The 22,699-nt window shown below is 37.1% G+C and overlaps 1 protein-coding gene across 21 annotated transcripts in view; it reads left to right on the top strand.

The window, feature by feature from the left end:
• TENM3 (teneurin transmembrane protein 3) overlaps nt 1-22,699 on the top strand; it is a 1,347,463-nt gene that overhangs the window by 908,701 nt on the left and 416,063 nt on the right. The window lies entirely within an intron of this gene.

Genomic DNA, 22,699 nt, shown 5'->3' with positions numbered 1-22,699 from the left:
AATCCATATTTCTCCTTGTATCTCAAATAATTTGTTTAGTTGTCATACCTAAATTAAATCATGCCGGCACCACAGTGGCCACATTTGAAAAGGATGTGTACTTCCAGAATTATTGTCTTTTTAAAGCCCATACTTACAATGGCACTTTCTGAAGGATCTGTGATGTCTAATAGGGGCCTTTTTAGTTCAGTAGGAACTTCCAGTATATTTTGTCATGGTGCGTACTTGTCTAAAAACTGCTTCAGTCTTTCAATACTACAAGAAAAAAGTATTGCAGAGAAAACATTTGTATCTTTAACTGTCACTTTTGTATCTTTTCTTTAAAGAAAAAAAAAAAAGTACGAGTGGTATACAGGACATGCTTTAAAAATGTCAGTTTTGTCCAGAGAGAGTTGTACATTAATCAGAAATTTAAAAGTCTTCTTTGCATCAGTAAGAATGGGATTGAAAGTTTTAAAAAGTAAATTTGCAACTTTTAATCTAACCTCTGTTCTTTAAATAGATACTTTTCCAAACAGTCTTTTAATGTAAGAACTTTTAAGTTTATTGGTAAAATTAGTGAAGTCATTTATATTTTCACATGATTAATACTAATACAGGAATACAGAAGACCAAAACTCTATTTGGGGTGTGAGTAGGGTTTCTGTAGGTCAAAAGTTAGACGTCTGCATTAATGAACGTGTATCTAGAGTACAGAAATTTGCTCTCAGAAATTTTGACTCTCTGTTTAGAGCATTCTGAAGGAAAGGGTAGGGAATACAAAAGTAATTGCTAAGAAAAACTGTGCTGATAATTTTATATTATAGGAAAAATACACTGCTGGTTTCTAACCTCAGTCAAGATATTTTTACCTGACAACAGTAAAGATTAAAACTGTGTATGCAAAAAGGTCCTGTTCACATTGGTATCTTTGTGTGAGAAAAGGGCTGGTATTTCACAGTCTATGCATGTTGTTTTCTGATCCTGAGAGACAACATGGGCTCTGAAATTTCAGTCTCTCGCATACAGCAAATGACTGAATGGTTATAACAAGAAGTATAATAGTAATATCAGCAACACAAATACAACTGGCATTCTCAAATTTTAAGAGGAGACAAAAATGAAAAGAAGAACATTTAGTTTTGGCACGTACATTTTTGCATGCTTTGATTTATGTCATGATTTACATTTGAGGCATACACACAATAATGACTGATTCTTTAGTCTTCTTTATTTAAAAAATACATTTATTGATAATGTACTAAAGGGATGTTGACCAGTATGATACAATTCATCTCAGAGATGTGCATTGAATTAATGTTCTTATTTGCAATTTTAAAATCACAAAGTATAAGAATAATTATCTTATGAAAAAACAGTGTGTTTATTTTTACATAATTATACTATCAACTTCAATGGTTGTTACAGACTTGAAAAGGGATGAATTATGAAGTATCTCTATAAACTTGAAGTAAGTGAGCTTTTACATCTGAAAAAAGTGATAGCTATCCCATTTATCAATAAAAACCCATTTATCAATAAAAAGATCCTAAACGGTCCAGTATATGGGATACCATCTGTAATTGAATAAAATTCTGTAATTCCTGGAACTTATATTACAAGACCTTCCTTCATTCCCTTGAAAAAATAAATAAAGGACAAAAGTGGGGAGGGAGAAGGAGAAACCTAAATTTCCCAGCATTTTTTAAGCAATTTTAATACTCTGTCATTTAGGACTTGGTAGACCAATTTGAAGGTGAAAACCTCCTGAAAAAAGGTGTGTTTTCTGTAAATATTTTTTTTTCTTTCTAAATTTAGGCTCAGTTTTTGGTTTTGTCTTGTCGCAAAATCAGTCAGACCAAGAGTTCCTTAAAATCTGTGAATTTGTATTTTATTTTGTTTCCATCCCACCCCCCAAAAAAGTTCTTTTGGAATATCAGAGTACTCGATGCAATACTGAGAACACATTTTAAGTGACTCATCCAGATCTAGATAGTCTTTAAGAAAACAAGCAGCTTTCCTTTCTTGCCTTATGAGTTTCTGGCTCTTCCAGGTGAATCAGCTACATCCTAATATTTCCAGATTTTAAAAATATCATTAATTTTAAAACTAAGCAGAATCATTAGATGGATATTTAACTGTCATGCACAAGTTATATGAGTTTCTTAGATACACCTTTAAATGTAATGGCCCTGCAAGGAGCAAGCAGCACTGTGTGGTGGCTGCACTGCAGCCTGTTCTTCCAAGTGCTGCCTGGCTGAGCGATACACTTTATTTTTAATTTCCCAGTTTGGACAGGTCTTTTTATATATTTTGTGTTTTCTTTGGCTCCTCAGGGAAACGTAGTCACATTCTAGCTGCTAAGCCTGGTTTTTAAGGCTCATTTTATCAAACACCTTCTGAAATGGGCTTCACTGTATTCATACTTGATAATAGTAATGATAATAATCATAAGGAAGATAATGTTATTACATGAAGCTTCTAATTTTGATCTCATTTGTCTTAAATTATAAAGGATATTGATAGTGTACAGTGTTTCAGCAACTGTTTTTACTGAATCTGTAGTTATGATGATCTTCTTTGTAAAAAGACATAACAGGGACAAGGCTTCATACATATTTGAATTCATGTATTACAAAAGAGGCAAAACTCATTGTTCAGCTCAGGTGAAGACTTAATTCTAGATGGTAATCAGCATCACTTAGCCTTGAGTATGCATCTTAAATCTTTAAGGAACTTTCCTCAGATATAAACTCTTGCACATGTGCTAAGCACAGTTGTAAAACCTCTAAACCTCTTTATCTGAGAAACATGGTTATTTTTGTGATATTGTCTCAATATTTTCTTCCCCATTCCTACAATGTTATATCAGTGATGATAACAAAAAGTGCTTAAAGTTCATAGTAACTGATCAAATTTGATCATGATGAAATGCATTGTACAGTATTTGATGTTTAAGTGTGAAATTCATTTTAGAGAATAATGATTAAGCCACAAAAATTGAAGTTTCTAGTGTAAATACTGACACAACTTTAACCATAACAGCATAAATGTAGCACATGTAAGCAATAAACAAAAGGAGTTCACAAATTCCTATTTGATCTATGCTATGTGCAGCATAGAGGGGTGAGTGGCTAAACAGACAGATCGGTAGGTAGGTGGATATCAGACATCATAAGGTGTAATTGCCAAGTAGTAAAGGAATGTATGATATCAACTTGTGTTAATGAAGTAGGGAAATTGTATACAGTCAACCGTTGTTCATTTTTCATTCACATGGATGTGTAAATACACAGAATAATAGTACCTGACAAAGAGCTAAGAGGAAGGTTAACATCCAGAGTGAGGTGGTGTGTTTAATGGATGAACTTAAAAGCAGATAACAACGTAGCATCCCATGTATACTTTCATAATTGTGTGTTCCTCCAGAGATAATGGATATCATTATCAGCAGCGCCTGTCCTAAGAAACTTGGCAAGGTTATGATTGTTTGTTACAGCTTTGGTTATATTAACATATACATTAATATTTATAAATATTTGATGTCATGTTAATTTTTCATATAAGATGATTTATGTAATGCTGCTGTGCCCTGTTAGAGGGCATTTGCAGTGTGCTTCAGAAGGGAGAATTGATGCATGTTCTTTAAGAGGACTTGCCAGTGTATTACAGTGCTCACAGTGCATTATTCTGGAGAACAGTGATTTAAAGATAAATTATCTGAATTGCAGATACACTCCATTAGCATTTTAAATAAAACATAAAGACCACTCTAAAAAATACAATCATCATATTAATGTGGCTTTTTTTCCCCTAAATAATGAAAAAAAATAACATTAAACTCCTTGGTTTGAGCTACATTCCAGACCTTTTTTTGTTATATTGAGGGAAATTAGTAATTAGGTTCATGGCCTAGTTGTAGAAATTTGGGGGAAAATACTGCATCAACTTTCCAAGTAGTTATTGAGGAAAGAAAAATTATATATCTAGATAGACAGATAGATATATCTACATCACTTGATGAGGGCGGTAGTTAGCTTACTGTAAATCTAACAATAAAAAAAAAATAAAATTTAGCTCTATCTAAAGCAGTAAGTATGACAGGAGAAGTGGCAGAGATATAAATATTTACGCCGTTCAACCTCACTGTTTCTCACTGATAACTGGAAGAGCAATCACAAATCGTTGAGTTTGTGAATTAGTGGATATACAAGTAAATGCAATGCAAGGGTAGTGTGTCAGAAAATGGAGGGGTTTTTATTTGACAAATGTAGTTTAGTTTGAATTGTTTGTAATACTTCATCCTTGCAAAAAATTAGATATTTTGTAAAACAATAAAATTTATGTAACAAGACATCTTACTGCAGCACATTGCCTGCTGAATCTTTGGGAAATGAGCAAGATCACTTTTTGTGCATTCCCACAGACTTGCGAGTTAAATTGATTTTTGTGCAGCAGTATCACATAATGTATTCGTTCATACATACGTTCTTCTGCAGTGAGCTACATTATTAATCCATTCATTTTCCTTTTTTATACTTGGATCATGAAGCAAAACTGAAAGAAGCAAACTGGTAGAAAAGAAAAACAGCAATAATAACAAGAACAACGACAAAAACTAACAACCATGATTTATATTATTTTTTGTTTATTTGTTAGCCAGATATTTAGAGCTACTCGCAACTTTAAGAACTGCTTTATACTGATGTCTGACATTTTGTTTAGCTGTCTATTATATGCGCTGCTAATAGAGGGCTATTTCATTCACAGAATTTAGTTTCAAATCCAGACTTCATATCAGTGTTGCTTTGAATGACTCAAAGTCCCAGCTGAAACCTTGCACATTCGGGTGGGACGTCATCCTGGGAGGATCTGTGGGGTGCCACTACATCCCTGAAACAAACAGCAATACGCATCTTCCTGGCTGAGCCAGAAGAGCTGAGCTTCATACTCTACCCTCTGCTGAGCAGACCTCCAAAAATTGCTCAGCTGATCATACATAAAAATTAATACCAGAATTTGGTAAAAATGCATCTACTAGCCCCGAGTTAATAGGTTTGAATGCAAAACTCATTCATTGCCCTCAAAAAAATCATAGCTTAGTGGGTTGTGTGTTTTTTGTTTGTTTGTTTCATTTTTTTAAGGCTGTAGGTTATAAAAATAACTAAGAGTAGCTCCATGAATATCCATGGAATACATTATATTAACGAGTTCTAATTGAGGAAGTATCAGGTGATAATGAACTATTACCATGATTTATTTTATACTTCCTCAACAATGTACAGTCACCTCTTGTTTTAAGATATTTTAATTTTGCCTTTTGAATACTAGGTTGTGCAGTTAAAATGTGGTGGTAGGGAGCAGCAAGTCCAGTTTCTGGCTCTGTCACATATTTGCTGTGTCACGTCAGGCCAGTTATTTAGGGAGGTATCTCTTAACTTCATGTCCTATGTTATGTGTATCTACTAGTTACACATCTGTTTTAATCTACTCATGTGAACAACTTCTATAGCTGTTATGGAGGCAGCAATCAGAGAAAGCAGTGCATCCTTTCTTAAGTGGCTAACAAGTGCTGGGATCTATTGCTTATTTCTTTCCATTATTGGACTGGAAGTTAGGTAAGAAAAATTCCAGCTGCAGGATGAAAATGTTGCTTTTGATAATGAAAATTAACTTTTGGAAGTCAGGATATGCAAAGAATCCCTTAGCTCTGCCAGCACAGGAGACTGCTCCGTTCTTCTTAGATACGACGATCGCAGGCTCTCTGTATAAAACCACCATCTCTCTTTCCAATACTGCTGAGAAGTTTCCTGACTGAGGAATTGGATTCTCAATATCAGTCACCAGGCCGCTTTCAAATCAAGGTACAAGCATTGTGAAAAATATAAATGAAGTATAATTTCAGAACTCATAAATTGCAAATCTGGATCTTTCAAAACGTGGATATGATGGATGAATTAGTTTATGGAGAAAGAATTTGTCTCTAAGATATGACCTTCAGTTTTCCTTAATAGACAAAAATATTATAAATCTCTTTAAATAAATAAATAAATAAATCTTTAAAGTAGGGTTTTAACACATATGTGTCATGGTTTAACCTGAGCTAGCAATGCAATCATGACAGCCACTCACTCACCCCTTTTCCCACCCCTCAACTAGGGAAGAGAGTCAAAAGGAAAGGGAGAAACTTGGATTGAGATAAACACAGGTTAATAAAATGACAAAATGCTAATACACTACTAGTAAATATAAATAAATAAATAAATAAATATATATATATAATATAAAATAAAAGATACTCAACACATTTCCTCACAAACTCTGTCCACACCGAGCAGCCAGTCCCAGGAAACAGCACCTGGTCCCAACAGCTAATCCCAGAGAGAGGAAAGAGGAAAAAAGCAGAAAGGCCCAGAGGCCTCTGCAAGACAGCAGGATGGCCAAGGCCAATCCAAGGAAAGTCCCAAACAGAAATCCCCAGAACAGATCGTCAAGAGCAAAGAAGAAGAAGTGAGAGAGAGACCAGGTGATCCTGACTCTCCTTAAATATGAAGCATGATGCTAGTGGGATGGAATACTCTTATCGATCGGTCTGGATGTCAGTCAAGCTCTGCCCCATCCATGCCCCCTTTACCAGCCACCTCACACCGATGAGCAGAGCGCTCAGAATGTCCTTGGCTCTCAGACCAGAGCAATTAAAAATATTAACTCTGTCCTGGGGTATTATCTTCTTGTTCTCAAACTAAGTCAAAATAATGACCATGCTAGCTATGAAAGAGAAAGGTTTCTAACTGCATGAAGAAAATTAACTCTTTCAGTCAAACCAGCACAATATGGCACCGGTCATTTTAGTTGCCTGTCAGCTTCTAACAGTTCAGAAGCAGTTCCAGGTTAATTAATCTGAAACCAACAATAATGTTTAATATCTTGTGGTCAGTAACTGATCAAAGCACAGCCCATAACAGCAGTATACAGGACCATTTGCCTAGGCGGGTGGGGGGGAAAGTAAGGGTTTTATCTGGATAGGGTCATTTCAAAAAACATGTCTTTATGGCTTCCGGACTGAATTGTTAAAATATATTATCCATGGAAATTCACTGGAAAATATTTTACAGATAATGTCAAAGGAGAAGCTACCAGTTTTAACAACAGGAAGCCAATCTGTTTTTTTCAGAGCACTCAGATGTCATGTATCCTCATTTTGCTATGAGTCTCTAGAATCTCTATAATCTGGACCATGATTACCCAAACACCCACCTTTGTTACTGCAAATTCTTGACTTTTGAATTCAGCTGATGGGATTTCACTTTAAATCATAGACATGAATGAGCAGCATCTCTTGATTTAGGGCCATCTGATTTTAAAATATTCTCTCCACTTGTCCTATGAAATACAAGCACACTTTCAAAAACACATCTATAATATTACATAGACTTTTGCCTTCAGGAATAATACTTTGGTGAATTTGTGATTGGATTTGATCAACCAAATTAATAATCTTTTAAAATAAAATAAAAATTTGGCAGCATTTTGACCCAAAAATCATGTTAGATAATGTCATGATGAGTGTTGTATGAGACTCTATGTTATAGATGATCTGCTCTAAGTGAGAGTACTGGAGAAGAAAGTATACACGGATTTAGGCTACTATTTCTTAAGTCCTCTTTTCAATTTTCAGTACCAAATGAGAATTTCATCGGAGTTAACTACCGTGGAAGGGGAGGGTGAGGAGAAATTACATAGAATCTCTGGGCTGGAACATAATTAAGTAGCCAGACAATACAGTAAGGGAAATGACAGTGGACATTAATTGGTCTTCTCTGTGGGAAATAGCAGTGTTGGGCAGCAGATGCTGACAGTGACAAGAAATGGCAAATTTGTACAAAATATGAGCACCTGTTGTTTGATGAAAATCTTATAATAATTTTAATCATTTTAAGGTGATTGATTTTATGCAGAGTTTAAAAAATAAATCTATGTTAGACCAAATGTATGTTGATAGTATTCTTAGGAGTGTATTTCACAAAAAATGGAAGTATAAGACAAAATCAACAAAAATATTACCTTTTTTTTTCAGACCAGCAAAACCAGTTGTTTTTCATCACATATGTTATTGATGAAATCTTAATGTTGTGCTAGAAAGCATATGCAAGGGCAACACTTTATTAAGTTTCATTACGCAAGTTGTGAGGAATTCAAACAATAAACAAATATCACATATAATGACAAGTACAATGAATAATTAGAGGTGGAAAATTCTTAGTAAATCTTGAGTATTATTAATACCAAAGGGAGGCATTTGTGATATATGTTTATATCATTTGTAGCCTTTTAAGCTTCTAAATGCTTAAAAACTGCCTGAGAAATGATCATAACTATGCATCGGCAGCAAGAGGAGCCAAGGAGGCACAATCTCTCTGCATTTCAGCTATGAGATAGTGTAGAAGCAAGCATCCAATGTTGGGTGTAGCTCAAGGTAAACCAGCATAATTTCAGTTAACAGATAAAGTCACGCATGCCAAGATAAGTGATTGAGTGAGACTTCCTTATCCATTTTTTTTCCTGTTGTGGCAGTAGGTAGTAGAATACTAGGAATCGAGGTAAGAATAGATGTGGCAGAATGTCCTGGAGAAAAGAGAGTGATAAAAACAGTTATCGAGAAGTTACTATCAAAGTGCTTATTCTGTAGGGAAGAAGTTCACTAATTGAGTCAGTATGGAGATGCCTTCTACCCAAGGGTGGTATGGAACCTGTACTTAGTTTTCAAAATGAAATGTAAGGTAAGACATACAGAAAGAAAGTCCTACATTACCAATGATATTCTACTGCAACAGACCGAAAGTTGGTCACAGTACTGAAAGGAAGATAATTATTATAAAAAATAGCAATGCTCTTTTTAAGCAATGGGTGATTTTAAATATTCATTTTAATAAAATATTCTAGTGAATAGAAATACCGCAAATGCTCAGTACTCGGTACAAATCAAAGTAAAATACAAATGCAAGTAAAATATTTAACATTTCATTATAAAATGGTAATATATACTATAAAAATACACAAACACGAGTTATTAATGCATTGATGGAAAGGCATATGGCTGTAAATGACATTCCTATACAACAGCAACAAAGAAAGGTGACTAATTCCTTCCCATCAACTTTGCAAAACATTTTTGAAGTAGGAAAAACATTTAATGGAGCTTTTGCAAGGTTTAAACCATTTTAAAAATGGTTCCTTACATTGCTTAACTTTTTGATATTTTCATTAAATATTTTTCAAAAACTGTTGCTAGAAAACTGGGTCCATATTAGTAACTAATACAAAATGAAATTAGTAAAGCCATGCTATTTTGTTCTAACATAAGTGTCTGAGATTCTCAACTAACTTATATTAGTCTTCCCTTAAGATATGGGGGTTTTAAAAATTCATTTGAAAAGTATTTTTTTTAGAGAGCATATTTTTTTTGTAACAAATATTAAATATTACTCAGATCCTTGCTTTTTATCCTGATGTCTGTTTTACATACTATGAGAGCAATACCACATATAATGTGGAAATTCAGCCGTAAGTAGAGGGAGGCAAAATTTTAACAACCTTCAATATAGTGTGAAAATTAGCTAGCGTGTTGGTTATGATGAGGAATGCTTCCTCTAATCTCTTCAATTACTTGTGCATAGATTGGTATGACAAGTGCTTGGCATCACAAGTTACCACAGCTAATCAAAGGAAGCCCCATAATGAAATTGCAAACCTCCCTTTTCCCTTGCAAGCACGGGATTGTAACTGTAATAGCAAAGCAACACTCTGGCCATTTTATATTTTAATTTTAAAATGAAGCCTACTAGATCAGCCCCTCAGTTTTTACAATGTTCAGGTTAAGTGCTGAGGAGAAAGATTTTAAGTGACTTCTGTCTGGTTAACTGAAGGTTAAAATGATCCAAGAAAATCTTCCCCTCATTTTCTGGTTATTCCAAGTTAAATGGGCTAGAATGATGCCACAAGGACAACCGAACAAGCCAAGATTAAGCTAAATCACTTCAGTGATACCGGTCCAGCGTAGGAACGTGTTTTAATGCAAACTGTATGGGCTGACGACCTAGTAGCAGTGCAGAGATAACAGTGGAGCTGAGTTCAGGATGATGTCCCCTGCTGGGAAAAAACGTCCTCTTTGGAAGCAAGATTTCTGAAGATACTGTCTGAACTAAATGTTTCCTACTTAAAAATTGCAGGAATTTTATCTCAGCCATTCTGTCTGGTTTCTAGAAGGGCACTTGATTATGAGCAACGGTATTTAAAAGAAAAAGGTTTTTCTTTTCCCACTGTAGTCTTACCTGCTGGTCCCAGCAGTTATATTTTAGTGAGTCGATGCCTACACATCTCCTGTGGTCAGTTAAAATGTAAAACCGAGGAGTAAGTGTTGCAAGTACAAGAGAGCATTGAGAGGAATATGAGGTAGACGAAGCTGTGGAAAAAGTCTGGATCTTAAGGAAGGTGGATTTGCGTCTGACGTGTGTGAACTGGAGGGGGCGTACATGGGAAGAGCTAGTGGGAGGCTGGCTAAGTGATCAGTAACTTAGTCCGATGTGCAAACAGAATAAAATAAAGAGTGGAGGACGGTTTCAAGTAGAAATGAAGCAGAGTAATGTAGAGGTGACCAGCGAAAGAGAGTGGGAATCAGTTTGCTAATGCAAACGTTTGTTTTTTCAAGTCAAATATGAAAAATCTTCCTTGATTTCTAGTTATTTAACTTTGTTTAGCACTTTGCTTTCAAATTATTGGGGTTTTTTGTTTTTATTTTCTAAGAAAGGCATTTCAAACTGAAATTTGATGTTATTAATTTTATTGTTATTCCAACATATACCAAAAATAAACATTTCACTTTCAAAATGTTGACCTAAAAAAATATTCCTATATTAAATATATTTTTGATTTAAATAAACTGGTAGCTGAAACTGAATAGAAAGAGAATGGAGATGTTTTCCCTTCTCTTAGTCTACAGAGAAACTGGCTACCAATCATACAAATTTATTAGTTGATAAAGATCTGTTGACCAAGAGGTGAAATTTTTTGACTATGTACTGTGAAGGTAAATATTCATCCATACAATACATTTCTCATTTTCGTGGGGTTTTTTTGGTTGTTTGTTTTTTTTTTTTTTTTCTCTGAAACTATATGAAGAAAGTAAATTAAAATTTGCAAAACTGTATTCTACAAGTAAGGCAATAGCAAAATGTGTGGTGCCTGTGAAGTATTATTCTTGTGCTTGTATTATATGGATTAATTAAATAATCATATGCAAATTTTCCCTCATACAATCTCTGCTTCATGCACAGAATAGCCCTCCTATAGAAGTGAATGACCTGTTTGTCCTGAATGGGCTTTCGTTAGAACCTTTTCTTTAGTTGAAAAACATTAGTATGTGTTTGTGATGGATTTCGAGGTAAAACGTGATTTCATGGTTAGGGAACATTACATGTCACCTGAAGAGCCGAGCAATCCATGTGCCCCTGCTGCAGAGTTTTTGGTCTGATTCTGGGCAAGTTTCTCAAGCTCTGATGTTCACAGCTGACTCCCCTGGGTGAGGTGTTCTCTAGAAACATCTACAATGCTATACGGTGCAATGTGCTCTGTCTTCAGCCTACTTGTGTATTCCAGATGAGGCACACAAAATTTCTAACCAGATGATTCCAAAATTTTAATTCTGGTCCCCATTAGGTTTATTTCCAGTGTAAAATACTAAAAAGTCATGCCCCCAGTAGACAGAACTTCCTATGACAGAACTGATAATATTTTTATTCTGTGCATCATTCTAGTGGCACGTAGTAAGAAAGATCAGACAAAATCTATTGACTGTAGGAAATAAAAACACAGAGTGATTAACTATCTTTCCTTTAAATAAGACTGGCTTCTACAAAAACTAAGTATTTGATCATTGAAGAGAATATCCTTATATCTAAAAGCAGGATAGTGAATTACAGTTAGATGGGCAGCCTTGATTATTGATGGCATTGACTGACTTCTCATTGGTTGATATAGCAACCTCATTGCTCTTTGCCATATCATTTCTCACTTCAATGTGTAATAATATGTGTTAAAATAGTCTGATACTTGCATGGGGATTAACACATGCAGCTACACCTCTTTAAGCCAAAGTAGAACTTATACATATAGAAACGAGAAAAATGAGGAATATTATCAGCATAGACATGGGACCTATTATCAAATTACCAAAGGAAGTAGTGTGTGAATTTGATTATTGCCAATGTTGTTACTTATTTGTATTGCCATGGCTTCGACAAGCACTCAGACTGTGAGAGCTCTCAGACATGTTGCATTATATGTAGCATAAATGGAAAAAGACTTTTCCTGCTTCCAGAGAACCTACTATCTAAGCATAAAGCAAAAGCAACAAGGCAGTGCAGCTAATGGTAACACACGACAGCACCGGGAGTATTGGTCTGCAGAATTGCAAACATTGTCCAGGCTTTTTGAAGGTATCACAAGAAAGAAAATCTCTAAGAAGCAGTTAGAAAACAAGTGAGATTGCTAGCTTTCTTGATTTGATAAAGAATTTCTTCCAAGTCTGAGAGGAATCATGGAAAAAAAAAAAAAAAAAAGGCAGAGAGATGCATTTCAAACTTTAAGAGTTGGCAACAGAGACTGGCGTCATATGCCAGGCTGACATGGGTGTTGAGCTCTTGACAGTAAGAAAGCAATGACTGGCAGGATGGGAAAGGGCAACAGGAGAAGCCTTAAAATGAAGACAAGTATCTTAAGTACAGTAGCAGAGAAGAGGTGTCAGAGGAGGGAAGTGCTGTTACCCCAGTTCCTGAAATGGCCAATGTAGCAGGCTGTACAAATGCAACCTTCCCAGGAACACTTGGGAAAGGTTGTAAGCCACAGAAAGCTGAATCAGTAGATTTCTTCAGCTATTCTTTTACTTTCTCTGATAGAATTCCTTCTGAAAGACATTACAAGTATATAGTTTTGAGATTATTTTGAGAACTATTTACTTTATAATGGAAAAATATAAATGCAGAGCTCTGGTTTTGCTAACACATGACCTATAGATTTTTGCTACTGCTTCTTTATGATTTTGGCATTTCTTTATGATTAGTCTAAAGCCAGAAAAGCTGTGTTTTTTACAGTATGCATATACAAAGAGTTTCACTAGTTATCTTCTAATACTGAGTGTTTCAGGAAGAGGAACTATAGCTGTGTGGTTTAGAAAGTTTACAAAAAGATTTATGTTGTAAAATGAAGCCAATTCAACTGTTCCATTTTCCATTTTGCCTCGTTGCAAGTCATGTTCCCAAAATAGTGGGACAGGTTTTCTCTGAGTCAGCAAATGATAGAGCTGGCGTTAGTACTGAACTGGGATTAGGTTTTCGAAGATTCCACCCTTTTGTCTGAATCTAGGGACTTGGTATGGTATCATCAGCATAAGTATTCAGTGGTCTGATTTTAAAAAATCCTGTCTTTACTCATCTTCTATTAAAAGCTTTGATTAATACATTGTTTCGGATCTAGTCTTGATCCAACGCAATTCAGAAGTAATGCAGAATCAGACATGCTGTGTGCAATGACACTGCCATGAAATCAGCAGCACAAATGTTGCACTAATATGGTAGTAGCTGAGAATTAAAACATGAAAATAACGAAAGCAAAAGTGATTTCATTTTTTGTTTTCGTCCTTTATTCTACTTCATTTTTCTATATTAAAAAAAAAAAAAAAAAAAAACAAGCAACGAGTACAGAAAGAACTAATGCATCCAGAAGCTGTGGATGTTTCAACATCACCTTAACTAACATGCACAGTATTTAATAGGTGACTGAAAGAAAACACACAGAAGGTTGAAAGCATATGATGGAAGGGACTATGGCAGTCCAAATTTATATCAGTGCCAAACCTGTCTCCACTCTTGGTCATTCTCCAATGCTGAGGTGAGATGTGTAAAAGAGCCCCACTCAAGCTGCTGTGTTTCTGAATGTGCATACGGAAGTCACATTGTTCTGAATATGAGATGAATATCATAGAATCTAAATTTAGGTCGCTCAAAGTGACTGAAATCAGTTCTGCTCAGAACTGCTATTTGAGGGCAAAATTATCTGGTAGACAATTCTTTTTGTGTATAATTTTCACTGAAGGCATTTGGAATTTTCCATATGTAGTTTCTAATTATTTAAGAACTCTATAGATTTAATTCAATCTGTTTCCATTAAAAAAATAAAAAGTATTTTTAGTGTGTTGTGAACTTTTCTCAAGCCAGGAAAATAAACATGTTTGAACAGAAAACAGTAGGAAATCCAGAATGAGGATAATTTGTATATCCTGAAACGGCATAAATTTTAAAAACTGAATTCTGGTTCAGCAAGGTTGATATGAGGACATCAATTTTAGCATCAGCATCTGTGGTAATGTTTCCAGTTGCTCTGTCACTAGATATGAATGCTTGTTTTTCTGTGTCGCTTCCTTGGTTTTCCTGAATGGAAATCTCTCTAGAGAGGATTTGCCTTCTGCATTCTATTGTAACTTCTTAAAAGGTAATGCAGAGAAGTTATGATACATTGAACATATCTGCATGTTAACAGAACTCTGATTATAGTTGCAGTAGTATGGTCTGTCCTGAACCAGGTGGAAGGGTTAAAAAAAGATCTGTACTTAGTAAACTACCAGAGTTACCATCCTCTTTCATCTTCATATCCGATAGTTGGACAGTGGCGTGGCTGTAAAGTTGACCTGCTTTTTATCTCTGTCAGTTTTCCACAAAACAGTAGCAAAGAAGTACCCCTGAAATCTGGAGGAAAGGGAGCATACAGCTTACTTCCTGACTAGCACCCTTCTTCTTCCTGGGTTTCTCCAACTTCACATTGCTCTGCTTTTCTTAAATAGGAGGAGAACTCCTAAGTCGTTAACAGCAAGTAGGGCCACACAGATGATGACAGGAACATACACAGCATAGTACCATACCAACATGGGAAATCGGCATTTTCAGCTCATGCTGTTTCTTTCACATGATAATATTGGTTTGAATGTCTAGCAGTGTATCCCATTTCAACAACAAAAATCTAAAAAATAAAATTAAAAAAAAATACTTCACTAAGAAGTTACATTCACTTGCCATGGAAACACATTATAAACTCTACAAACAGGTTTCAACTAGGAAATAATATTTAGGAACACAGGTCCAAACCCAACTGGACTTATATACACTGTTTCTCAGCAATAATACACCATTTATATTGCTATGGAATGTTATGAGACTATATGAGAAGCAAAGATTGTAAAAAAGAATCGTTATTTTCTCTGATTAACTGATGTAGTTAGAGAAAGGACACAACCTTTCAGATACTCAGTTCCTTCATCAGACTCTGCTAACAGGTATGATAGGAAAGTGTTTCCATCAAAGAATAAGGTATCACTTGACAGGGAAGATTCATATATATTTATGTATTTAAATTTTATAAAGGAGCACTGGAATGTCCTAAGCTTCTGCGAAACTGGGGGAGACAAACACTCTATCTTGAAGCTGGAAAGACCCAAGAAAGTTGTGGGCTAAACTGATATTTTTTTGTTACATGAAGTTCCATGCTGTCTGCATGTACACAGAGAGGTTGCAGCCCAATGGTAAATGTGTGATGTGCCCTGTGAGGCTCACTAGTCCAGCTCCTCTGAGGTAACTCATGTGATTCCAAACCGCTGAGCTACTTCAGAGAACTCCTGTTTCAAAAAGTATCAAAGACATGCTGGAAAAAAATTTAAAAATAAGTTTTATCCTCTCAGTAGAGAACAGTACCTGTCCAGTGGCCCTACAGAAAAGGAACTGGTGGAGTATTGTATAAAGTACGCAATATTTAGACCAGGACAAGTACTTAGTTTAGCATTTGTAGCCCTAGGAGATACCAAGGCCTTCATACTCTTAGAAAAAGAGAAGTAGAGTTCCCCCTGACAGATACAAATCAGCATTTGCTTCTGGTGCTGAACATCGACATTACCATTCAGAAAACAAGAACACCTCTTACCAATGAAAGCACAAGACTCCGACACAAAAGAATCTTTACTCCCTCATGCGAGTATTAACAAAACAAAACAATTTTATTTTTTTTTTTGTGGAAGAAATATGAGATACGCATAAGCCTTTTAAAAGTAGAAGAATACTAAGTATAGTTTAACAATTTTCTGCAGAGTACGTAGAATAGTCCAGATACAATAGCTGTTGTAACAGCGCTCATTTGGAGCAATATGCCCACCTCCGCCGTGACTTTAATGTTTGTAGGGTGTATCAATAAAACCAATGAGCCACAGCATCAAGCGCTTTCCTTTCTGAAAGACAAGGCACCAGCGTGAGTTTTTAATATATGTGCGTGTTTGTTATAAACAACACATACATTAGCAAAGCTATTTTGGTATCTTGTGGTGCAGCTTTTCTGTTCTAGAGCACAATGGTTAGACTTAAAATTTCTATTTATAAGAAAGACCATATCACCCAGTTGTCCTGTAAATATCTTCAGTGACTATTTATTTGTAGGCTGCTACAATTATGCCATATATGATTTGATTATTAGGGTTAGCAGAAGCATGGATAATGGAATCAGTATCATAGCTATAGCAAGCTTTGTGAATTCTCCCTGCCAGTTTTCTGCATAACTACACTTATGTCACTCAAGCAGCACAGGGGTACTCGAACAATTAATTGTAAACCAGGGGGAAACTTTTAATGGACCTCTTCTTGAGATCTTGTGTTAAAAAAAGAAAAGTTCCCATGAGTGAAGTATAAGTTAGCTTTTCCAGAGGGAAAAAAGGAATGAATTACATTTCTCTTCTTGTCCTTTAAATGAATAGCATAGTTTGGGTGAAATTATCGGGCAATTGCATGCCTTTTATGCAGATAATGCTATTTGATGAAAGCGGTGTTTTGATCTGCTGAGGATAATACAGATCCAGGGTTGGATTCATTGGTGAGAGTAAAGCTGTCTTCTGTGATAACTTCATCTCAGCATGAGGTCAGACGGGGAAAACTGGGATGGGGGATTAAAAAATGACACAGTCGGAGCAGTATTCAGTTCCCTGCTGTGCTCCTGGCTGCACACTATAGCTTATGTTTCTGATCTGTTATGGTATTGTCTGCTTTCTCTCCCAGAGCAGAAAGAGATTGCTTAAAACTTTTCTTTTTCCAGCTAGAGGGATTAGTTCAGTGCAGCTTTTTTAATTAAAGAAACTGTATCTTTTTCAATGTAATTTAAGGCTGCACAAGAAGGCCATCAGCATTCATAACTTGGCACTATTACCTGTAACAAAGCCTAGCCCTTCATTTTACATTCAGAACAAGAAATTGCTATTAAGAGTTTTGAGGGTTAAAAACTGATAATTAGCCCTACGATTGAAAGAATCACAGTTAACCATTATCTTCTAAAAGTTTTCTGTGGAGGAACTTCAGACAGCTTTGCTGTTAGTTTATCTGGGCTTTCTTAATTAAACTCCATGACATCAGGAGAATGGTTAAAAAAAATATTCTGATGTGTGGAAATAGACCTAAGCGTATTTTCTCCACAAAAGAAATAAAAATACCCTGAAGTATTAAAATGGCATTTATTGAAATTGTCTCTGTGATACCAGCAACTTCCTCTTTAGATCCACATTTATTTTCACTTCCCAGATTTTCTAAAAATATAACTAACGCCTTTATTAATTAGTTGGAATACGTGAATAGTTGGCATATGTTCATGGTATCTAACAATGGTCAGTGTGTATGCATGTCTGCAGATGTGTTTATGCATATGTGTGTGTATGAATGTATATATACAGCTTTATATATACACACATATATATATTCACATACAGATATACATCCACACTCACATATATTCTTCAGCTTACAGATTTGAATTTACAGCTCAGTTTAAACAAGGTTAATGGCTAAAACCTTCAAATGTTTCAAATAAGGCCCATATGGTGATCACTTTACAAAGCATACAGGGACTGTGCTTAGGTTGCAACATACACATTTCCAACTAAATTCCATGCCAGATCAATTAGAAACAGTTCTCCTGAGCAGACAGGAACAAACACAGATTGTTACCACTCTGCTGCCTGAACTCTTGTCTTCCAGGAATGAAAGCAGTCATCTTGAATCAAACATACTTGACTACCAACAGCATAAGAAATTTTTTAAACTGTCAGTATTTTAGTAAAATCTCTGTTGAGGCACAGCGGACAGAGCAATTAACATCCAAATCATCAGAATAAAATACCGAATCATTGTCCCTCATTAGAGCTTTTAGTTAGAGATGTATGTTTCCCACACAGCGTTTACTAGTAATGTCTTCTACTAGGAGGCATACGTGGCAGGAGAGAAGGAAAAATGAAAGAAACAGACAACAGAAAAGCACATTTAGTTCCTTTTTTCCTCATTCTATGTGCTAATCTCTTCTTCAAATAATCTTTTCTGTAGGTTTCCTTTATTTGAACAGATAATTGGTGGAATTTCTTATAATGATCTTTTTCATACATCTTTCAGGCAGAAAGCTAGAAAAGGAAAAAATGCTAATTATGGGTACAAAGCTTTTTTAAAACAAGGGCTCTCTCTTGTAAAAATCATGAATTCTGAATAATTGTGACTTTATTACGAAAACCTCTGCATGTGCATATAAGGCCTGGATATTGACTTCTGAATTGCTATAAGTACTCTGCATTCCTCCTGTTAATGGAAAGTATGGATAGTTACTCCCAGCTATAGTTGGCTGGGAAAGTGTTATAACAGCAAACACAAATCTTGAATTTTTCATGGCCTCGTGTACTACTTCACACTGATGGCAATAATGTTTCGGTTTGTTTTTTTTCTTTTTTGTGGCTCTTACTTATGAATACAATGTGATTAAAATTATTGTGTGCTTGATTTCAAGACCATAAGTTTAGTTCCTAATGCAGTATTAACACCATATGAATGGCATTTTTCTATTCCAAATCATATGCAAACTCCTTCAGGTTCTTTTCTAGGAACCCAAGGAAAAAGGTCAGCAGTTGTGTGCAGCTGAAGTGCATCATTTTCAAGAGAGGTCAGCTTCCCATATAGCTTTGTCTCACGCAGTGGAACACAAACTAATGTAGTGGAAAAGCATGACCCCCATTTAAAGGTTGATTTGTATGATAATCAGTACATTTAGTGGCTTCAAAATGAATGTGTGTAAGGCCCTATCTTGCTTTAATTAAGGTAATTAAGACATATTTCCCTCTGCAGACAGCTATTTAATTTTATGGCTTTGTCAGTGATCAGATTAGAATATTTGTTTTACAATTTTACCACAATTCACTACTCGGGGAAAGTGCCTTTCTCGATCTGCTTCTGGCAGCAGTGCACTGGTGTAAAAACTGGCGAGATAGCACAGCTATTTCTGCGGCATTTGTACATTTTAGCTACATGTGTCCCCCAGCCCCCTTCAGTGATTGATTCAGCGCTTCCCTAGCGCCCTGGGACAGCTGGGGCTCCCCGCTGAGGGCGGAGCGGCGCAGCCCGCCTCCTTCTCCCCAAAGTTTCCCTGTCCCCAAAGGAGGGGCGGGGGAGGTGGGGTGGTTGTCGCTAGGGATTACGGCAGAGTGTGGTTCACGGCCGGCTCGTCACCTCCTGACCCGGTGCAGGCACCTTCCCTCCAGCCGGGGATCGCTCTCGGCGAGGGCCCCGCCCGGGCAGCCGGGGAGGGCAGGGAGGGCAGGGGGGTGACTCCGCCGCGGTCTCGACAGCGAGCGCTGGAGCAGCTGCGAACTCCGTCCCTGCCCGGGGCTCGCACGGGAGCAGGAGCCGCGGAGTGAATTGTGCGGAGAACAACTGGGCAGAGTTGCTGCCATATTAGGATCAGCCGGCGAGACTGACGGAAGCGTCGAAAGGAACGTTTATTTATTTATTTATTTTTAATTAGGGTTGTGATTATGAAGTATCCTGGTGAAGGGTAATGTTGTTTCCATCACGTAGAGACAGTCCCTACCTAGCTGCAGTAAACCGCATCTTGCCGCTTACCCCGAAGGACAATGGGTGGGTAGAAACAATTTCTTCCTCCATGGGCTATAGATCAAGGACCTTTGACAACGCAGAGATTTTGAGATCTGCTATCTTCAGACACGCGAGTATCCTAGAAAGTGCGGAGTCCTGGGAGCAGAAATTGCTGATAAGCCTGGCGAAGCCGGAGTTACCGTTCGAGTACGGAAGGACACATTAAGAGCAGTTTAAAAGTTTGGAAAGAACGTGACAATGTCTTGAATTTGTCTCATCTTTTGGTGTTGCTGGTAGATTAGTGCAGGAGCCAGCATGTCTTGCATCAGAGGACGTCCTGCTCTCTTCTTTCACTTAACACCTACCGTCAAAAAAGATTTACTGATAATCACGTTTTAAAAAAAGGGTCTATCTAAGTCGATAAGGAATGTATATCCTTTTGTTCTTTCTCTACTAAAATAGGAAGCTTATTGGCAATCCACAAGGGTAAGGAAAGGCTGGATTGTGATTTTAGAGAGTTTAGGCACATTTAATAGTTGACATTAGGAAGATAATTTCCTACAAAGCTCTAACACAAATCTGACTGCACACTTCTCAAATTAGTTTAAACTCTGAAGGCTGAAATTTAATAAACTTCGGTAAGCTTGGTAATGCTGCTTCAGTTATGTCCAAGTTAAGAGCACCAAAATAACTTACTCTAAAATTCAAATGTGTATTAATAAGTAGTTGACGTTTGGTGCTTATCCAGTGGACTTTGCACAAGGAAGGAATTACATAATCTCTCTATTTATAATACAGGAGCATCTTTAATCACTGTATTTGGAGGTTGTAAAAAAGTTCAAGGTGGTACTAGATGAATGGAATTAGCTAAGGTAATGTAAATGGCTCAAGGAGTGCAAAACTATTCCACTTTATGTGTTTGCATTTGCAAAATATAATTTTGAATTTTGTGTTAGAGGACTGTAAGCCAAAAATAGGAAAACCATATGTAAAGCCATGACTCTTCAAGATTTGCTTTCATTTAGCAGAAATGCCATTTTGTATATTATGCAACAACAATTATAGCATTTGGTGTAAGTTCAGGGTTAAGATTATTCATGTTTGTCTAGTGTATAAATTGTGTAACACAGAATTTTGTGCAGTTCACATTTTGACAGTTCAAGTGCTTTCTTATAACGACTAAAACCTTTGTAGGCTACTTTATTTGAAAGACGAGGTCATGATGATTCCAGTTCTACCTGTATCGTCTGAGCACTTACCTGCACAGAACTATTATCTAGAGAGGTCTCTGCGACTTTTACCTTTTCAAATGAAATCCTGCCACTTTAGAGTCATCCCCAAAATCAGTGCAGATTGTTCATTTCCATCCCATTGGTTTAGTTTTGGTATCTTCAAAAGAACTTTTCCAAACCTGGTTTTGAAAGAAGTTATTTGGTCATATTTTATCTTTCCTGGGCATGAAAACAAGTTATTTCCGTTATAAAATACCTGTTTGGTTTTCTGTATGCTCAATATTATGAATTACACGTTGGCTGTCCACTTAAAATGCCTGAAACATTTGTGATTTTCTATTACACTTGCTGCATAACGGTGCTTTGTGATGCTGGCGACTTGTGAGTGTGTGTGTGCGCGCAGGATCTGCTGTAATTCTCAAATGCTGATCTCAGCAATGTCGAATCAGTTTAAATGCCCAGGTACCTTGCTTCACAGGTCGAGCCCAGCAAAGTACAAACGTAATGGAAAACACGGGGGTAAAACACTCGCATGTGAGATAAAACTGTTGTTCGGACCATAGAGGCACCCCTAGCACTGCTCGTCCTTAACATCTGCAGTAACGTTTCTGTGATGAAGAGGGTATTTCCAGTCATTTCGGGTCAGAGGAATATAGGGATTTTCCTTGGCAGCGTTTAAGATAACATAGCCGCGCATCTTTCATTAGAGTCGGAGGTGTGGCAGATAAATTTAAGTTTGGAAAATCAAAAGTACTGCAGCGGGTAGCCATCCAAACGTTCAAAGCTGCTCATCTGTCTAACTTCACTGAGTGTTTCGCATCTGGCGTGTGAAACGCCTTTGAAAGGAAAGGATAAGGAAATAAAAAAGAGAGCGGTCCTAAACAGATAGATAGGTAACATCTCAGCGTGTGAAAAGTTACAGCTACTACTTTGAGTCGAGAGGATGCTGAGGAGTCAGGGAGAAAAATAAGCAGAAGCGCCTTTGTACGCGAGGGCGAAATGGCTTTAAAAGCAGATGTTTAAGCTGTAATCAGGTCAGTCAGCACCGGCTCCCGCCTAACTCCGAAAATTGCCGGGATGCGGAAGCGAGGCCGAGGAGGGGGGCTGCGGGTGCCTGTGCCAGGGCCGGCTGCCAGGCCGGGGAGCCCCGGGGAGCCCGGCCGGCACCCACTGGCCTGCCCGGGCTCAGGGCTGCCGGGCGGCCCCCCGCGCCGTGCCCCGGCTGCAGGCAGTGGGCGAGGTGCCCCGGCGGGCTGGCCGCGGCGCTGGCTCTGCTTGGCCGGGCGCTGCAGGGAGTCGCAGATTATTTCCCCAAATTCTTCCCCTCCCCTCATAAAAAAAAATAAATAGGTCCCCGCAGAAAACAAAATAAGGCGGACAGAAGCTTTCTGCCTCCGCAGGGAGGAGGGAATGCGTAATGAAGCCGTGTAAGTTCATTAGTGTTTGTAATCAGGAGCACGCAGACACCTTCATCAGGGCAGAAAGCTGCGAAGAGCCATTCAT

Source organism: Columba livia, chromosome 4 (assembly GCF_036013475.1).
Source record: "Columba livia isolate bColLiv1 breed racing homer chromosome 4, bColLiv1.pat.W.v2, whole genome shotgun sequence".
Lineage (NCBI taxonomy): Eukaryota > Metazoa > Chordata > Aves > Columbiformes > Columbidae > Columba > Columba livia.
The sequence above is the reverse complement of the archived record's forward strand: the minus strand, read 5'-3'. Positions and strand labels throughout refer to the sequence as shown.